Consider the following 21,217-nt stretch of genomic DNA (forward strand, 5'->3'; position numbering starts at 1 on the left):
GTAAATTAACACATCCATTACCTCACATATTTACTTTTTTTTTTTTTTTTTTGGTGACAACACAAATTCTACTCTCTTTGCAAATTTCAATTATATATTAAAGTAAACATCTTTTTAGTGGGCATATACCTTTATCTATCTTGGGTAAAAATAAAGGTGTGTGCTCTAAAATATTCTTCCTAAAAGAAAGTTGCCTACTCTAAAGTTGCAAAGATCTTCTCCCACAAGGTTTAAAAGTTCTAGCTTTTATGTTTAAGTCCATGATTCATTTTTAATTGACATTTGGGTATATTGTGAAGTAGAGATCAAGGATCTTTGTTTTTTTTCCAGACAATTTTACAATCTTTCCAGCACCATTTATTAAAAAGATGCTGCTTTCCCCAAAGAATCTTGTACTTTCTTGAAAATCAATGGCTAGTTTACATGTAGATCTGTTTACCTCTCTTTAGTGTAATTTAAACTGTCCTGATTAGTTTAGCTTTAAAGAAAGTCTTCAATATAGAGGGTGAAAATTGTTCAACTTTATCTTTTCAAGGTTGCTTTGATGATTGGTTGTGTTTCCTCATAAATTTTAAATTCCCTGTGTCACTTTCTTCAAAAAATGTTGCTGGTACTTTGTTACTTGTGTGGGGTCTATAGATCAATTTGGGGAGAATGGATATTTAACAATACAAAGTCTTCCAATCAAGAACATGCCCTCTCTCTCCACTGATTTAGATTTTCTTTACGTTTCTTAGCAAAGTTGTATAGTTCTCAATACAGATATAACATATATATTTTGGTGAATTTATTTCTAAGTATTTAATTTTTTGGATGCTTTATAAATGGTATATTTTTAAATTTTATTTTTTGTTTTTTGGCTACTATAGAGAAATTTTTGTATCTTAACCTTATAAATTGTAAATCTGTTAAATTGACTCATAAGTATTAGTAGTTTTTTATTCTGTGGATTTATTAGGATTTTCTAGGAATACAATGATATCATCTGGGAAAAACAAACTTTCCTTCTTTTTTACTATCTTTCTAAATCTAGGCCTTTTGTTTACTTTTCTTGCTTTATTGTAATGACAAAACTTCTCTTAACTATAATGTTAAAATAAAAAGTATGACATTTTCATACTTTTAAGGGAGAAAGTGGTCAATATTTTGTCATTAAGTTTGATGATTACTGTATGTTTTTAATAGATACCTTTTAATAGATTAAGAAAAAATTTATTTATATTTTTGTTTGATGAGAATTTTATCATAAATAAGCATTAAATTTTGTCAAATGCTTTTTCTGTACTTATCATATAATTTCCCCTTTTATTATGTTAATGTGATTAATTATATTGATTTTTTTATTAAACCAACTTTGCATCCCTAGTGTATATGTCATTGATTATGGAATATACGATCCATTTTATATATTGCTGGGTTTGATTTATTAGCGTTTTGTTGAGGATATATATATATATATTTATGAATGATCTTTATCTGTAATTCTATTTCCTTTAACATTTTTTCTTGATAATATTCTTGTCAAATTTGTAATTAGGGCAATTGTAACCCAATAAAATGATTTGGGAAATGTTTCTTTCCTTCTCAATTTTGTAAAAAATTTTGTGTATGCTTGGTGTTATTTCTTCTAAAATGTTTAGTAGAATTTACTAAACCATCTGTAACTCAAAGTTTTGTTTTGTTTTTTGTTCTGTTTTTTGTATGTATGTAAAATTTTAATTCAAATTATTTATCCTGTTATACCTAGGGCTATGTTTTTTATTTTTTTCTGTGTCAGTTTTTGAAAAGTGCATTTCTCAAGGTATTTTCACTGCATCTATGTTGAATTTATTGACAAAAATATTCTTATTTTCTTTTTCATGGCTAGAGGCCCTCTAGTGTTATCCTTCTTTCCTTCTGGACACTAGTAATTTATGTTTTCTCTGTCTTTTTTTCCTTGGTCAATCTTGGTAGGATTTTATAAAATATATTAATCTTTTCAAAGGACAAAAAGTTTAGTTGCTGTATTTTGTTTTTGTCTTCAGTTTCATTGATTTTTGTTTTATTTTTATTTTTCACCTTATTTTGCCCCATTTTCCCCTACTTCTTAAAATAAAAACTGAGATGATATATTTTAAACATTTCTTCTTTACTCAGAAGGGCAAATCAATACATTTCTAAGCACTGCCTTGGTTGTATTATACACATTTTTATATATTGTATTTTTATCATTAATCTCTAAAATATTTAAAAAATCTTCCTAGATGTTTATTCTTTGTCTTGTGAATTACTTAGATGTGTGCAATTTATTTTCCAAATAGTTTGAGGTTTTCTATATACTATTTCTAGTTTAATACTGCGATGGTCAGAGAAATACTCTGTATAGTTTTATTTTCTTGGTTATCTCATGTGCATTTCAAAAGCATATGTATTCTTGAATTGTTGGATAGAATGTTCTATAAATATTAATTTGCTCAAATTTGTTGACAGTGTTTATCAGAGTTTCTATATCCTTACTTTTTATGGTAATTGTTCTGTTAGTCTCTCAATTACTGAAGAAGGGTGTTAAAATCTCTAGTTACCATAATAGATTTGTCCATTTCTTCTTGTAGTTCTGTCAATTTTTGGGTCATGTATTTTGAAGTCTTGTCACTAAGTGCACAAATATTTAGAATTCTTATAGCTTTTTAATGAATTGGCCATTTTATCATTTAAAAAGATCTCTATCTTTTTCTTCAAGTTGAATATTTTATTAACATGGTAGTTGTCTTTGTAACACTATTTATCTTTTTTTTGTCAATGTCTATTTTGTCTGATAGTTACAACAGCTTTTCCTCTTTTGTTTCAACCTGTATTGGTGCCTTTTTATCTGCTCCTATACAAGGTGTTCCCCCAAAATGTATACACACGTTAACAGCTGACAGCTCAGTTTTGAAAATGAAGTGTATTTTAATAAACACTGCCTTTATAATTAATCAAAGTGTGTATACATTTTTTTGGGGACACCCTATACTTAAAATGTATATCTTAAGACAACATAAAACTGGGTCTTACTTTTTAATCCAGTCTGAAAATCTTTGCCTTTTCAGGGAGCACATGCATATCTAATGCAATTGTTTATTTGATTGGGTTTAAGTCCATTATCTTGGTATTTATTTTCTATTTGTATCGTCTGATCTTCCTGTTTCTCTTTTTCTGTCTATTGAGTTTACAAAATATTTTTTTAGAATTCCATTTTATTTCTTTAATGCGCTCTTTTTACTACTTTTTAGTGCATGCTTTAGAGAGGATGATATTCATACTTAACTTTTTATAGTCCACTCTTAAACATTACTGTGCAAACAATGTAAGAAACTTACAGCATATTTCTTTTTAACCTCTGTCCTGTTTTTTTGTTTTTGTTATATATTTTACTTCCTTATATCTTATTACCTTACTGTTATTTTTCTTTACATTGTCAATAGTCTTAAAAAGTTAAATGTACATATGCATATACACATGTTATATATGAATATATATTATAAATAGAAAAGGCATATATATATATATAATATATATATATATATATATTATATATATCTTACATTTACTCACATAGTTACCCTTTCTGGTGTTGTAGATACAGGCTTCTATTTTGTATTATTATTTTTCTTTCTTTCATACTAAAAATTTTTCATTAGCATTTCTTGTAAATCAGGTTTATTGAGACACATTCTTTTGACTTATCTATTTGAAATGTCAGTTTTGCTTTTATTTCTGAGGCATATACTTGCTATATACAGCGTACTATTTTTGCTTTCAGTACTTAAAAGATGTTATTTCATTGACTTCTGCCCTCAATTTTTTTTTTTTGGTGATGAGAAGCCAACTTTTACTCTTATTATTCTTTTCTCTTGCATGTAATGTGGTTTATTTTTCCTGCATGTTCTTAAGATTTTCTCTTTATCTTTTGTTTCTATAGTTTGAATATGTTATGCCTAGAATCTGTGGGTTGGTAAATATCATTGATTTTGGAAAATTTTCAGCTATTATTTTTTCCAAATAATTATTTGCCCCCACCCCCCGAATGCCAATTATACATATGTTAGATGATTTGCTGTCACTCAATAAGTCCAAGATTCCCCATTCAGTTTAAATATTTTTTTTTCTATTTGTATTTCTATTTGGATAATTTCTATTGTTTGTCAGTTCACCGACCTTTTCTTCTACTGTGTAGAGTATGCCCTTGTACACAATGAATGAATTTTACAGTGCTTTTATTGTCCTAGCATTTCTACTTAGCTCTTTTTATAGTTTTATATTTTATCTTCTGAAAATTTTAATTTCATCAAGTTTCACTAGATTCTGTAACACAGTTATCAGAGTTATTTTAGAGTTCTTCTTAGCTAAATCCAATATCTAGGTCATCTGTCAGCTTCTTTCTGCCTTTTCCTTATGGGTCACATTTTCTACTTCTTCACCTGTTTTATAATTTTTATTCTATGGCAATCATTTTGTGTCAAGAACAGTAGAAACTGCCAGCAAAGGGCTTTCCCTTCTCTGCCAGGCTGCTGGGACGGGAGCTGAGTCAGTCTCATCTGTAGCTGCGCTGAACATAGGCTTTGTGGTAGATTTAGTTAGATTTAGTTTCTATTGGCTTCAAATACTTTGAGGTCAGGATCAGCACTTTCTTTTCAGTAGGGTTTGAGACATGAGCACCAATAATTCTCTAGAGATACTTCAGTGTTTTAAAACTCAATTCCCAGCATTTTGAGTTACTGGAAGTACTTACTGCTCACCAAACCTGCCCTGGCTTTCTGTATCTGAGGACAGCTCTGTCCATCCTGCTTCCTTAACCCATTGGTGCACCTCAAGGGGTCTCTCCTTTCCTACCCTGCTCCTGCCCTTCAGTGGTCTACTGCTTTGAAATCAGTAAAAGATCAGTGAATATTCTATGCAACGTGGGGAGATCTCTGTCCCACTCCCCTCCCTCCCCTGCATGCAGCCTTGGGCCTCCTCTGCCTTGTGCTTTGGTGAAAGCCTGTATGCCTAGGAGGAGACTCTCTGAGTCTTTCTTCTTGCTCCCAGCCTTTAGCATGTTGTCCCTGTGCACTGAGTGATGGTTTTGTGGAAGAGAGTTGGTGGGCAGGTGCAGATTCACTGTGACTGGGGCTCCTTGGGACTATAATCTGTCATACTAACCCACAGTAGCTATGCAACGTTTGTTAAAAGTTGTATTGAGCCCTAGCCAGTTTGGCTCAGTGGTTTGAGTGTTGGTCTGTGGACTGAAGGGTCCCGGGTCCCTTTCCAGCCAAGGGCATGTACCTCAGTTACAGGCTCCATCCCTGGCCCTGGTCGGGGCGTGTGCGGGAGGCAACCAATGGATCTCTCTCTCTCTCTCTCTCTTTCTATCTCTCTCTCTCTCTCTCTCTCTCTCTCTTTCTCTCTCTCTCTTCTCTCTCTCTCTCTCTCTCTCTCTCTCTCTCTCTCTCTCTCTCTCTCTCTCTCTCCCCCTTTCACTCTGTCTGAAAAAGCAATGGAAAAAATATCCTCTAGTGAGGATTATAAAGAAAAAAAGTTGCACTGATTTATCTTTACCGCCATCCATGGAAAATTAGTTTCTTCTTCTCTTTTTACTATTGTTTTCCCATCAATAAAAGCAGCCATATGATTCTCTCTTAGAAAAGTCTTGTCCATCTTAAAATTTAATTGTCTTAGGGTTTTCTTTATCATTAGCTCTTTCATATGTTTAAAACTTTAAGTTTGCACTTTTGTCTGAGTTGTTTAATTTTTAGGGTGGGAATGATGGTTGTATTAGTTTCTTATTGTTGCTGTAAAAAATTCCTACAAATTTAATGTCTTCAAAAACACATTATTTTACAGTTCTGGAGGTCAGAAGTCAGAAATGAGTTAAAATCATTTAACTCAGGGCTAAAGTCAAGGTGTCAGCAGGGCTGCATTCCTACGCAGGCTCTATGGAGGTTTCATTTCCCCGCCTTGTCCAGCGTCTAGGGGCCACCTTCCTTCCTTGGCGCCTGGCTCTTTCTTCCGTCTTCAGAGAGCATCACTCCAACCCCTGTAACCATCATCACACCCCCTGCTCTCACACTCTCACCCTGGGGATTATGGTGGGCCCACCTGGGTAATACAGGATAATCTTCGCATGTCGACATCCTTAACTTAACCACACATGCAGCACCTCTGCCACATTCCCATTTCCTAACAGAAATTGGAGACTGGGGCATCATTTAAATGGTAAGGTTTTTTTCTATCTTTCACCAAAAAAAGTCTTTTATAGGTAGTGCAGTAAAACAAATATTCCATTACGGCTTACAGCTAACTGGTTCTTTTCCACAGTAAAGCGAAGAAGGGAATCTAGCCGTCTGGAGAACCCAGGCTTGGCTACGCGCCTGCATCGCCACTCATCTTCCACGACCCTCTGCTGGCTCAGATGGGACGGCTCTCCTCACAGATTTGCTGTGATTACTGTGCTCAGTGCCATAGGGTAAGGTCCTGATCACTAATAACATGATAGACGCTCAATAAATGAATGCTTGTTTACTTTCATTTTCTCTTCCTGTTTTAATGTATCACATTACAAGAAGGGGAAGAGAAAGTTGGGACTGCCAACGCGCAGTGGTGTCAGTGTGGAAGCTGGGAGTCTGCCTTTGGAATACTTACCAGCTGCTGTCTGTGGCCTGTGCCTGGGTGCCACCGAGGTTTGTCTCAGTGACAGACAGCCATGTAAAAGTTCACAGTACATGCCTTATGATTGATTGGCAGCCTCTTGTTTTGTCTTCTCTCTGCGATCGCCCCTGAACCAGTTCAGACCCAATATCCCTACATAGTGAGACTGTGTCTAGTGCTACACTCTCCTGACCTTTACTTAGTGCCGTGGTAGTCGGGCCCAGGAGAAAATATCCCCAAATAAGATCTTGTTTCGTTGTCATCAGAGTAACTTGGTATCAGAACTCCACCCAGAAATCTTCCCTTCGTGGGCAGTTTCACTCCTAATGAATACCTACTCCATGCAATTAGTCATTTCACTACCCTATATTTTAGCACTGTTCATATGTAGTTTATAAATAGCTGGCATTAAAAAAGTGGTTTTGGTTTAATAACGCCCTCTGTTTTAAATGACGCTAAGTGCCTTCTTATTGCTAAGAAGATAAATAATAATATACCTCTTCTAAAATGCGAATCCTAGCCCATTATTATTAGTTCATCCTATGGGATAAGATTGAGACACTGTGACACTTAAGTAAAAGCAGGAGTGGTAATTATGCGTTAAGATGTCCCATAATTAAAATAAAACCTTTACGAGAGAGGACATTTTCTATACTTGGTTTATAACATCTCTTGCAAGCATCTGCTGCAACTATGTGAAAATATTGCGTATGGCCAATGTCTAAGCACAGCTGAAACTGGTCTGTTGCTTTCATTCCTGTCCTTCCCTAAACCATGTCCATGCCCAGGAGCCCAGCGCCTGCGGGCGCCATGCATGGTGACGGGCAGGGTGCAGCCAGCCAGCGGCTGGCCGGCTGCGTCCCGCTGGCCCTGGGGGCCGTGGGACAGGCGGGGACAGGCCCCCGGGCTGCGGGCTGCGCGCAGGCGGGTGGCTCGGGCAGGGGAGAGCTGCGGGGACGTGGGAGTCCCGCACAACGCGCTGTGTGATTTACTGGAGTTTGTGGGGACACACACTGTAATTGCAGGCTTGGTCTAATGCCTGATTGCTGTGGCTTTCAGACCCTCTGGAGGCCAGTCCCCCCTGTAAGTGATAACCCGCTGGAGCTTTTGTTGTGAGTGCAATTGAAACATATGAAATGAATAGCAGCTGATTAATTGAAGCCGGCTACATTTTTGGAAAACAAATCTAAATGATTTGCATGAATCGCAGTTTGTTACATAATACGTTTTGAGGGCACAAATTACCTTCTTAAAGCCTAAGACACACATATACACAGCGGAACAAACAGAAATATAATAAACCGGGCTCTAACGACATAATTCACAGTGAATACTGGATGCCAAAACTGATGGGAAACAAATGATTTTCCAATAAACCACTCGGGCAGAGCCATATCTGCTCTAAAATTTCAATTGAATATTATTTATAATACCAATAATTCTTCACAATTGTTAACCATGGGATGATGGAACAATTTGTTTTACATATTAGTTTGGGGGGTTTGTGTTTTCCCGAGTTGGGAACCAATTTGTAGTCACGTCCCAGAAGATGTGGGAAATAAATAGTAAGTCTGAGAGAAGTACTTAGATGGGGGAAAACTTTCAGGGCAAAAGCATCATTGCGTTTTTCGAGTTTTTGAATAAAACTAAAGAAGTGAAAATTGTGTTGTCAGCATTAAAGGCAGATAGCATCATTATGTCTTTTTCTCTTTAGCATCTATAATAGATTTTTAAAAGTTCCCTTTGTTTTTTTTTCTTAAATTTATTATCTGTTTCATTCTTATTGTTAATAGCTAGGCTATAGAAATATGAAAACTGAATTCCAACCTTTATTGATAACCATTTTTAGTACTTTTTTTCCCTTTTTGGTTTGGTTTTAGGTGTATATTACATATGTGTTATATAGACATGAAATATCCTTAAGAAAATATATAAAATGCAAAAAAGCATATTATAAAATGCGATTGTACTATGTATGTCACTTTATAATCTAAGATACCAAACGTTTTTACAGGTCCATAAATACATATCTATAGCATCATGGAATAGAATTATTTATTTAACCAAAGGTTTATTTTCATAAGTTTGCTTTACTATAAAAAACAAAATATCAAAGAACATCCACATACATTAATTTAAACACATTTGTCTGATGATTTTATTGGGACAAATTCCTAGAAGTGGAATTATTGAATCAAATGCATGTGGATTTTGTATTGTAAAATCCCCTTCCAGGAAGCTTGTATCAGAAACGACTCCCGGTCATCTGGAGACTCATGGCTCCAAACTACAGAGGTAAAAACCCGTCTGTTTATGTTGAGTCTTCTTCTTCCCTTTTCCCCCTTCCCCCTGACCCCCTGTATTCTTGCACCCCTTTAGACAGATGAAGGGCAAAGCACCGCTTCATTGTTCTTAAATTTAAATGCTTTATTCGAGTAACAGAAATTTACTTACTTGAATGATGAATTTCAATAATTCCTAACCTTTGCTTTAATTCACTCTAGGAAAGAGGGCCTCACGTCTTTAGAATTTTAGGGTTTCATGTTGTCATTTCTGTGCCTGTCAACTTGCCCCTATGGAAGTGTCCATTAAGAACATTTTCCAAGGGGAAAATCAATGTATAGACTTTAAGTGTCATTTCATTTTTTAAAAAGGAAATGAATATACTATAAAGCTCCCAAACCTAGTTTTTGATTGCTAACAGGCTAAGGAGGCCGCCAATCACAGTAGCACATATTCAGATAGATACTGGCTTGACCTTCATAGAAGCTTTTGGTCTCTGATTTTTAATATATATTTTACCTCTACTTGACAAGGATTTTTAAAAAAAATTAAATTCTGAATTAAGAGATTTGCAAGGAGGCCAAAATGTTTAGACAAAAGTAATTTTCTTAAGTGAAAAGTTAGAATTGGGGAGTTTTTATTAATAAAAATATTAGAAAGTCTCAGATTTTTCTCTCCATAGTTGCTTTAAAAGATGAACTAGAAAATTGATCACATTAAGTTTCTATTTTTTAAAAAAATTGTTTTAATAACATCTTGATACTCTAAGATAAGCACAGCAACATTGACATAATCATATTGACTGGCAATGTTTTTTCTAGCCAAATGCATTTTCAACTTAATAGTGTAGATACATTAGGAAAATAAACTTAATTTGACTAGGGTGGCCCAATGCAAAATTTTGAACTAAATGGAATTGATCCTAAGTATTTTCATTTATCATTTTTAAAATTATTGAGCTTACATAATATTCTAGGCACTGTGATAAGAGTATAAGGAAATTTCCCTAATCTTAAAAAACTCTCAGTTAGTCAGGATAAATGAAAGAAAACTGGCCTAGGTTAAAGAGAATTCCATGAGAAGGCAAAAACTTGTGCAAAGACTGAGTGCAAGAAATCATGTGGCACTTTCTGCAAGGATTCAGTTGGGGTTCCTTCACCCCCTTCACTGAATCTACTGACTCCACGCCATGGCTGGCCAGGGACACCGACCCCCACGGGTGCCCTTTACACAGTGGACGGGGATCAGAATCTTTCTGTTTTCTTCTCCCTCCTCATGAAGCTTCTCTCCACTGTAGCGATTTGTTGGACCAACACTAACACCTTTTGTGACTATTTACCGTTGACTTACGGGATATTGCACATGCTCCCCTTTCGGGGATAGCTATATCCAACAGGAGGGACAGCGCTTAGTGGAACAAACCTTTAATGGTGAAACGTTAAGCAGTAGCAGCAAACCTGTGTTCTGGAGATGTTTTGGGATCTTTCAAATTGCTCCTCAGAGGCAGTCATTTATTTTGGTGACAAATTAGCCTAATTCTGTATTTAAAAGATGTCTTCTTTATAAAAAGCTTCCCTGAAGGTTAAAAACAAAAGCGTGCATCCAGTTGTGAGTGACATGTGTGCCACATTCAAGAATCTGCTGTCCTGTTGTTCTCAACTCTCTGGGCAGCATTGCTCCTTCGTGTCCGATGCCTTGCTAAGTACAGGCGATCTCCACTGACTCGGGTGACTCTCTGGACAGCAGGCATCCTGCGCTGTCGCAGCTAAGACAGTAGAGTAATGGCTGGATCTGTTCAAGGCAGAGGTTTCTGTCTCGTGAAAACGCTGCGAGATGGCTGGCTCATGTCTTTCTGGTAACACATCCGTGAGTTAAAATGCTTCCTGTTGCAGGTCATACGATCTGGCACCCAGAGATCTTCTGGTTTGGGCTTAGACTTGTTTTACACATTATTGGGGATTAAACTTTTTGGTGCCAGTTCCATCTTTTCCATTAGATGCTCATTAGTAAGACTCCAGATGCCCATTATTCATCACATCATAACACACTAGATGGCAGTTAATTCACCTAAAGTTTTCATATTTGATGACTTCCTCCTTCGTGTTAATTGGGTTACTTGGAATTTTCCATCAATCATGGCATCTCAGGTTTTGACTCTCCTGAAAGAGTCCATTTGTGAGGCATATATTATACATTAGATCTACACAAGCAAAATTAAGTGCAGGATCCAATTTCAACAATGACTCATGTCTGCTTTGACCGAAGTGGACGGCACCACTTGGTCCCTCAACAGATTCTTCCTCAAAAGAGAAACATAAAGCTAAGAGACGTTACCTTTACCCCAGCTGAACTTACTCAGAACTCCACTGATTCATAGAGCCACGAGAAAGATTTATGTTAGAGGAGACTTTGAAAGGAGGTTTGTTGCAGGGAGGGGTGAGGGGCAAAAGCACAGCAAGTTCTGAGCATTGGAGAACTGAGCTCTGCTTTGGCTCTCCAAGCAGCATCATGATTTGGTTTCTTGTGTCCCTCATCTGTAAGCCCTAACAGTTGAAACTGATGTTCTCTCTTTGGATCATTCCAGCTCTTTAATGCGATCTGCCTGATGCTGAGAATTCTTGAGACCTGAAGAAGTGTTATGCTGATTTTCTGTACCTTGCTACAAATGTTTCCCACTTCCATTCACCCACGCGCTCACTTTTAAAGAAATGCATTGCCCTTTTATTCAAAGCAACTGAGTTCTCATTCTACCTTTCATCTGAAATTCATGCTCCGTTTCTCTTCTCATTGTGACATTATTAAAATAGAAACCAGGAGGCCTGAAAACAGTATGAACAACAGTGGTGTACATTTTGCTTTTTTTCTACTGCTGTTACCAGGAATGGTTACAACTTAGAAAGAGCAAGGTCCAGTGAAAGGGAAGCTCAGCAGAAGGCATGGTCAGGCTGTCTTGGTCCAGGACACGAGGCGGTGAGTCATCTTCAGCATGATGTGGTTGGCTGGCCTGTAGCTATAGCACTGTGCTCACTGGGCCAAATCAGCCATCATCCTATTGGTTCATGGATCTTCAAGGTCAAGTAAATAAGCACTTCCTACAGCCCCAAATTTCTCCTTATGCCAACATGCTGCCAGGATACTAAGTAGGTCACCATAGGACCCAGATAATAATTCATTTCAGGTTTCCAGGTTGCTAAGAGCTCCAGCGGTTTTCCCGTGTATGGCCCACATTCTCTTCAATCTCTCCCAGCTATTTCCCTTCTGAGGTCTTGCTCTCAGATCTGCATATATTTACATGATTTAGCCTGTAAGCTTTTTAGCTACAAATTATATAAAATAGAGGTCAGCCCTCTGCCAGGATAATTTTTGTTTTTTCCTTCATTTGCTTACTCTAAAAAAATAAATAAAAACATAAATAGGAAGAAGAAAAAGGGGGAGTCTTTCTGTAGAGATTTTTAACTCTGTCAAGACAACTGTTGTTTTAATACCTTTATCCAGAGAGCTGAATTTTATCTCCAACTCCCAAGGTGCTTTGCCCACTCCACATAGAGGGAACATGAAGCTTCTCAAAGGTTGAAAGACTTACAGTCTCTCCCAGTGAGTCTGGATCTCGAGACATTGTATAGACTTGGAAACGTTTTCTACACACTTTTAATTAAATCACTAACAATGTGATCTGGGTTTCTGACCATTCTCAGCTTATTTTTGTTAGTAAAGTTATTATTGATTAAAAAAAAATCAGTGAGTTGGGCTTTTCTGCCTTCAAGGTCATTGTGATTAACCCTTTCATCACATTTCTAGGATTATTTTTTTTTAAAACTTGTGTTTAGTTTCATATTTTCACCCATTTGTTCTAATTCTTAAGTGTTACTGCTGTTTAAATCACTTTCAATTCCAGTCTCCTTTCAACATCCCTCACCCTTTCCAAACACATTTGCTTTTGTTCCCTTTATAAATCATACCATCAAAACCTTCCTCATGGGTTTGGGAATGAATATACCACTAAATTATAAATTCAGTAAAATTTCTTCTCCTACCCTATGTGTTGCTAGCCTACATGGCCCATTTGTGTACATTAGGAGAAACCTACCTTTCCTCAAGACATTTTCCTATTTGCTAGAACAAGAGTCCCCATAAAAAAAGATGATGACTATGAATAGCTCTCCCTGGAGCTGGACAGTGCACCCCCTGCACCACTGTATGCAGGAGACACAAGAGTCTTTGCCTAAACATTGTGGCTCTAATCATAGCTGTATACTTTCAGCAAAGAACACCATCTTTAGGGATTGACACTGAGTGCTGAAACTTGAAGCTCGGTAAGAGATGGTGCTTCACCAGTGATCAAAATGATTGTTAGCTGGGATAAGAAAAACAACTCCTTCTCTTCGGATTGTAAAGTAAAGCTCCCTTATCCACTGAAAAGCAGCAGAGGCATGAAGGCATTTTTTTCTGAAGAGATTGCCTTCAGAAAAAACAAAACCCTGATGTTAAATAGAGACGTCTGCAGCATAAATCACACACTACAGTGTATGATTATTGGGCATATTATAATCTGCGTATGTGCAGTATTTTAGAGTACATCTGATGATTAATAAATCACCCATGCGTAATGACATATGGATATCAGAAGAATAGTTCTCTGAGTACTGCTAAAATCTGCAGAGTAGAATGTTGGCATGTTTCCAAGACTTCATTCACATCCTTTATCCAAAATCTAAACAACAGTGGGTCAAATGTTTACCTGGATTAATGGTTTAAGTTAATCATTCCATTAAGTCTCAGAAGACCATAATGGGAATCAAAGGTTATGATCTAGATTTAATGCCATTCTAGTTATGTCCTATTAAATGTTCATCTTCTTCATTTCTGAACAAAGTATAAAAATGGAACCTCATTCCCTAGACTAGAGGGAAACATCCGGACTCTTTAGCAAGGCATACGAAGCTTTCCTGGTCAAGTTTACTGTCTTGGCTTTTGGTTGGATGGATGAGGGTCTTGGGTTCTTTCCTGAGCAGGGTCTTCAGAATCTGTCCCATGATTGTGGGTAAAAGAAGGAAGAAGAGCTCATGTTTGTGTCCTAGATGAAGGTGTGCTCAGGGGTAGATGGAGTGCTTTAGAACTGGATCTAAAAGGAAAAGTCTGCTATGGAGATGAGGTAAAATGAGGAGGCAGTTGCTAGAAGCAGCACCTAAAGAAATTTCTGAGGAATGAAACAGAATCAGAGACATGGAAACATGGAACAGACTGACGAATCTCAGAAGGAAGGGGGTGCAGGGGTGGGCAGGAAGAGACACAGAGAACTTAAAAGCATATATGCATTGCCCATGGACAGAAACAACAGGGGCAGGACGGGGCCAGGGTGGAGGGGGAAAATGGATAGGGGGGAGGGGAAGAGAGGACATAGTGATACTCTCAACAATAAAGAAAAACAAAGAAAAAAAATGACACATAGTCTGTATGTGTTTAAGTTTTTGGACATTTACCTCTTCAATTCAGACACTTATCAAATATTCACTATATTCTAGCTATACCAATTATTACTTTTCCCTTTGCCTTGAAAAGTCTTCCCACCATCTCCCACCTTTTTTTTTTTTTTTTTAAATCCTTACTCTGAGGATATATTGGTTTTTAGAAAGAGAAAGGAGGGGAGAGGGAGGAGAGATTCATCAGTTGTCTCTCACATACACTGGGACTGGGGATCACACCCGCACCTGGGTATGTGCCGTGATTCGGAAGTGAATCCCTGACTCTCTGGTGCATGGAATGACCCTCCAAGCAACTGAGCCACTGAGCCAGGGCCACCTTCCACCCTTTAAACATATTTTTGAAGAACCAACCCCAAACTCAACTTCTATGAATTACTTCTTTTTTAAAATCTTATACAAACTTTGATAGTAGTGTGTATCCTAAGGCAATGTGATTATTTATTTGAAGCCGATCTCCCCTTTAAGCTGTTAGCTAACTGAGGGCAGGACAGTATCTTCTTTAATTGATCTATTCCTTGGATGGGATCTAAGGTACTCTTTGTAGAGTTTGTGAAATAATAAATGAATAAATAAAAGTGATCATTACTGAGATCTATATTCTGCCCTTAGGCATAAAAAGTAGTTCCAATTATATTTTCAAGCCCCAACTATTTATGGGTACTCTCCGGGGGCCAAAGACTCACATTTTCAGGTGTATTGGGGATGCAATGGCTTATGTAAGAGACATAGACTTTACCATTGATGATTTTACGATGTACTTGGGGAAACAAGATGTGTACTCACGAAATCAACAGGAAACGTTCAAGGTGGAGCGTGATATTTGCTGACATGTCTGGTACAGACCAAGTTAGTAGTAAGGGAATACCTCGAGTGAGGAATATACGGTTTGAAATAATTCCTTCTGGGAGCTCCCTCACTATTAAAGGCTTCTCATAGAGTAGAAAATGAAATACTAGAGCGTGGGCATGAACAAAGATCTCTTTCATATTAGTAATCAAATGAGAGTTTCGGCACTGACCAAGATGAACCCTGAAGTCCCTCACCACCCCGACGTTTCCCCTAACTGAGGCGATCACACTTTGGGATGGATGGCGAGTGTTGCCCCTGGAAGAAAAAGAACATGATAATGTCCTTCGAGATCATGTTTCAGTCATCAGCACCCAGGGCCCCTGGAGGACAAGCTAGTGGACAGTCACACAGATTTCTAATGTTTGCTTCTTTTATTTTATTTGAGACAATAGTGTTAGAAAAATTTCAAAACGAGATCAAGTTTTCCGAACATAATCTTTTCTTCTTAATGTCAAAAAGAGCCTTTGGACTAATTTTGCGCTTCCTCTCCTCAGATGGACTTGTAAAGATTCCACTCCTCACCAGTAAGGCTAAGCTGCTAATGAAAGACCCGGCAGCCTCCCGTGTGCCACTGCTAAGCAGCGTCACCCCTCACTGTCTTGGACGGAGCGCTTTAGTCACCATTTTGTAGCTAATACAAAACCATGTGAAAATAAATTTCTGTTTCTATAACTACCTATATATTTACTAACTTAACCAAATAGAGTGTTTTTCCCTTTCATGGATAATTATTTCCCAACAAGGCTAGCTTAAAAAATCAAAAAAACCCCCACAAACAAACAATTGCTGTCATAGTGTTGGGAGTCTTATGTTTTTGGCTCCTAGTTCACAGAAATAAGGGCTGAGAAAGCAGCACATGACTAAAGAGCACCTTCGGAGACGAGCATTTAGTTCTGCATCACACGGCGTCACTCAGACCCAGTGCCGTTTGCTGACGTGGTGTGTATGCTTCCAGTTCTGCCTAAATATGGTAATTAAAGGAGGAAGAGCCGTTTATTTCTTTCCACTGCTTTTTCAAGTTGAATTGATTTTTGTGTAACAAAACAGAAAATACATGAGCAAAAGTCTATTTTTTCCTTCTTTCCATTTGTACTGTTGTATTTAGCTCAGCCATTTATTTCAGTTTTAGATTATCAGTATATATAAACCCATTAAGAAAACATGCCTGGAGCAAATAGATACCACACAGACTTATACAAAGATGCAAATGCAGTTTAGAAACTTTGTCAGCTAATCAACTATGAACTGTTTTGACAAAGAAATTTATGGTTTTGTCAAATCTTCATATGTGTGTCTGCATATACACCCTGACTGTTATTGCTGGATATTTCTGTAGAATGCCTTATTCTTTCAAAGCTCTCTTTAGCCAGTAATGATTGCTGACAACAGCCCAGGCCCTGGCACTGTTTGCGGTCACCTCTGGCTGCTAAGAGGAGCAATCTAGACCCTAGCGCAGTACAGTTAAATTAAATTATCATAGAGATGCAATATACGCTGCTACACCACTCTAGCTGTGAACCCAGAATTGAAAAAAGATTGATAGACTACAGGATGGATCAACAAATAACTATGTGGGTGGTACTGCAAGATACTTACATGTACAAATATTGATATAGATAAATGGAATGTGGTTTAAAATTTATATTTTCCCAAAGAAAGAAGGGTTGTTTGTTTGTTTTCCTTTATAACTATCAAGTGACAATGACAATGTGTCCATGTTTCCCATATATGGGCCCACAGGATATTTGGTGTAAGACCTGCCTTTGTGTAACTAACATTAAATCATCCTAAGATGAGGTCACAGGCGCCAGTGTGACTGCTTCACACCCAGGGAAAACGTTGCAGAAATAACCCATTGAAAGGTGACCTCAAAACACAAGCCTTTCACTTAGCCCTGGATTATGGACCTGCATCTATTAAAAAAAAGGAAGCAGTTGTAAAATACACTGGGACTTGTCTATAATTACAGCCATCATTTAAATATAATGAATTACAAGAAGCAATTCCACACTGACACTGATACTTGTGTGCTCATAGAACAAGCATAAAAATAATTTTAGTTTGGAAGATCAAATGAAAGTGTGTCTTCCTGCCGGGCGTGGCTCAGCGGTTGAGCTTCGATCTAGGATCCAGGCGATCAGGGTTCGATTCCCGGTCAGGGCACATGCCCGGGGTTGTGGGCTCGATCAGTGACTCTCTCATCATTGGTGTTTCTATCTCTCTCTCTCACCCTCTCCTTTCCTCTCTCTGAAATCAATAAAGATATATTTAAAAAAGAAAGAAAGTGTGTCTTAATAAAACCAAATTAAAGAAGCCACTTGTCTTAGCTGTTTAACATGTGCATAATTCAGCTCCCATGGAAGTCCAAACAGCAAAGGAGTAACAAGACATGGTCATTTCTTTTAAGAAGACTTAGAAAGTGAGACTGGCAAGTGAAGCAATTAGAGAAAAATATAAAATAAGAAACTTTAATCATCAAAATCTCTGAAACATATGGACAACTATCAATTTGTTTATAGCTAGGATTAGTTGAGATGGGCGTTTAGAGGTCCATGTGATTGACCTGCTGAATACGATGTACCTACTATCTTTATTAATTTTCAAGAAATTCATTCATGGGTTCAAAGATGATAGGAGATAATTATAAAACTGAACAGAAGAAAGTTCTTAAGAGCTCGGGTTAGATGAGTTAGATCACACCATCTTGAAATAGGCATGTGCCATGGAGAGGCAGCAAAAAATAAAGGAGACACAAATATATTTTTATTATGTCTGTATTAGTCTTAATAGTAAAAGTGTTTCTAGGTCTTCTCTGTTAAAAAAAAAATGGAGCATAGGATCTCATGTAATGATAAATGGTAGAAGCCAGGTATCCTTCTCTCAGCCCCATCTACCCTGAGATGTAAAATTTTTGCTTTGGCCAAATGAATCGAACATTAACAGCAGATGTGTGTCAATACATATCTGAAGGAATTGTGCTGGAACCTTATGATTAATAAAAATAGCCAGAATTAATATTACCTCAGGAAGATACGGCATCATCATACTCAGCAATATTAGTTATTAACAGTTTTTATTGTTAGAAAATAAACCTTTTTCAAATGGAGAAGTTGATTGGAATAGAGTAGATTCAACATGAGTGCCCAGATTACTGGTGACCAACTCATATACTTAATAGGATTGAATTAGTGAGGGTTTAGTCATTATTCCATTGAATTCCTTCAATTTACATTTAAGAAAAATGAAGCTCATTGGTTTAACAAATATTTATTGGGCGCCACGATGTGCCAGTCAGGTTCTAGGGGTTGGGATGGAGCTAAGGACAAGATGCATAAGGGCCTTTCCTTTCAGAGCCTGCACAGTTGATTTGGAAAGGCTTCTCTGATGAGATGATTTTTAAGCTGATAGATGAATGACAAGAAGGAGCCGGTTGGTAAAGATCGAGAGAAGAGCATTTTAGGCAGAGGTACCAATTAGTGAAAGGTTGTAAGGCATGAATAAACCATGAATGATTTATAAACAGCAAAAAAGAAGCCTCACTGTGGCTCTGGAGCATAGTAAAAAGAGGACTGTGGGAGAAGATGAGATGAGAGAAACAGGCAGGAGCTGATCATGTTATCTGTATAAGCCAGGGTAGGAAATTTGGATTTTTTTTCAGATAGGAAGCCATTGGAAGGTTGTAAGCAGGAGAGGAGCATGATGTGATTATACAGAGATCGGGTAACTGCCATGCGGTGAATGGGTGAAATAAAAGAATGGAAGAAAGGGACTGGTTGGGATGCCACAGCATTAGTCCGGGAAAGAGATGGTGGTTTGGACTATGCTGGTGAGAGGGGAGATAGAATTTTTTGCATGTGAAATGTTTTGGATCAAAATCATGAGGGCTAGGTGAAAAACAAAATGTAGACATCAAGGACGACACCCAGGAGTTCAACTTGAATTGCTGGGGAGATGGCCATGCTGTCTATTGAGCTGGGAAAGGCCGAGGGAAGAACAGGCTCAGGAAAACCTTTGGCTTTAGGGGCATGTGTTTGGTATGACTATTAGATATGCATGTGGACATGTCAGATAGGCAGTGGGATGTTGAAGTACTGGCTTATGGATGTTATTTAAAGCCATATGACTGAATTCGAAGAGGAGAAAAAATGCATATGTATAGAAGAAATGAAGGCTTAGGTAGAGGAAGAGACAAGTGAAGGAGTTTGTAAAGGAGAATTAGTGTCACATTGGGAAAACTGGGAGATCATGATATGGAAGCCAGAAAAAAATGTTTCAAAAGCCTGGCTGGCATGGCTCAGTGGTTGAGCATTGACCTAGGATCCAGGAGATCCTGGGTTGGGGGCTCGATCCCCAGTAGAGGGCATGCAGGAGGCAGTCAATCAATGATGACTCTCTAATCATTGATGTTTCTATCTCTCTCTATCCCTCTTTCTTCCTCTCTCTGAAATCAATAAAGATATATATATATATTTTAAAAATGTTTCAAGAAAATGAAAATTGTTACTGTGACGAATGCCACTGAGATAGCAGGTAGCATATGATCAGGAAAGAAGCATTGGCTTTGGCAACATGAAAATCATTATTGTTGGTTTGTCCAAGAGCACCCAGATAGAAAATGCTTAAATTATTTGTGATTTCCTGTTTCCATCCACAAAATAAACACAGAAGTGTCTTGACCTGTGAGGACTTCTCCTGCATGTTAGCTGCAAAATAAGGCTGCCATCATAGAATTGGAATATTTAACTAATGTGGTTTTATATTAGCTAATTTTTGATACTTTTTATTAATTGAAATTCTATTTACATGCTCTCATAATTTATGTTTCCTTCAAAGTAAGAGCCAAAATGGCCACATCTCCTTTAAAAATGGGAAAAATTGAGGCAAAAGTAATGGTGGTAGAAACTCTCCATGAGTAGTTATATATCAATTAATTAAAGAGATTAGAAAATGCAAATATGTGATTCACGGATCTTATTACCCCTTTTGGACTCAGAACAATTCTCTCCAAAGCATCTACTTCTGGAGGGCTCAGGAATAAGTTGGGAATCTTTCAAGCAAAGAGGAAGGACCCATGGGTCTATTGTTCCTTGGAAGTCTTCAAGAATTACTGAAGCCTTAAGGCCAGGTATGGCTCAGTGGTTGAGCATCGACCTAGGATCCAGGAGATAGCGGTTCGATTCCCAGTCAGGGCACATACCCGGGTTGTGGGCTTGATCCCCTGTCGGGGGCGTGCAGGAGGCAGTCGATCAATGACGACTCTCATCATTGATGTTTCTATCTCTCTCTCCCCCTCTCCCTTCTTTCTGAAATCAATAAAGATATATTAAAAAAAAAGAGAGATGCTCACCTGCAGTATCCCTGTCCTAGGTTAGCCCATCTTCTCATCAAAACTGATAAAAAACTCAGTGCTAAAAACATCAAAATGATTCAGAAAATCTCCATGTTAATCCTTATACTCAGGACAGGAGTAATGTGACCAGGTAGTAGTTACTCTATTTATCAAAAGTGCAGCTTCATTCAGACATCTGAAAACAGATTTGATTTGATGATACCTTGAAGGACTATTCCATATGGCTTAGGTTCAAATACCTTGATTTTAGTTCATTTAATTTATGATGAATTCAGTTTTTATCAAAGACTGTTCTAAGGATTATTGCTCCTCCTGTTGAATCTGGGACCATGCCAAAGTTTCCCTGACAAAATGGACCTGGCTCTTAGAGCTCAAACTCTAAATGGTTTACAACACTCCCTGCACTGTGCATAAAATATGACCTAAATGTAAGTAAACTGCTTCTTAAAGTAAGCTTTTAATTTTCCCGTAATTTAATATTCAATTTTTGCCAGCTCTGTATGCCTTCTTCCTGCCCTGTACACAGCTGGGTGAGCCGGAGAGGACTGAGCAATGGACACAGGGGAATTCACCAACATATACATTGAAGTTCTATCTTAGCTGGAAT

This window comes from Miniopterus schreibersii, assembly GCF_964146895.1.
Source record: "Miniopterus schreibersii genome assembly, chromosome: 1".
NCBI classification, from domain to species: domain Eukaryota; kingdom Metazoa; phylum Chordata; class Mammalia; order Chiroptera; family Miniopteridae; genus Miniopterus; species Miniopterus schreibersii.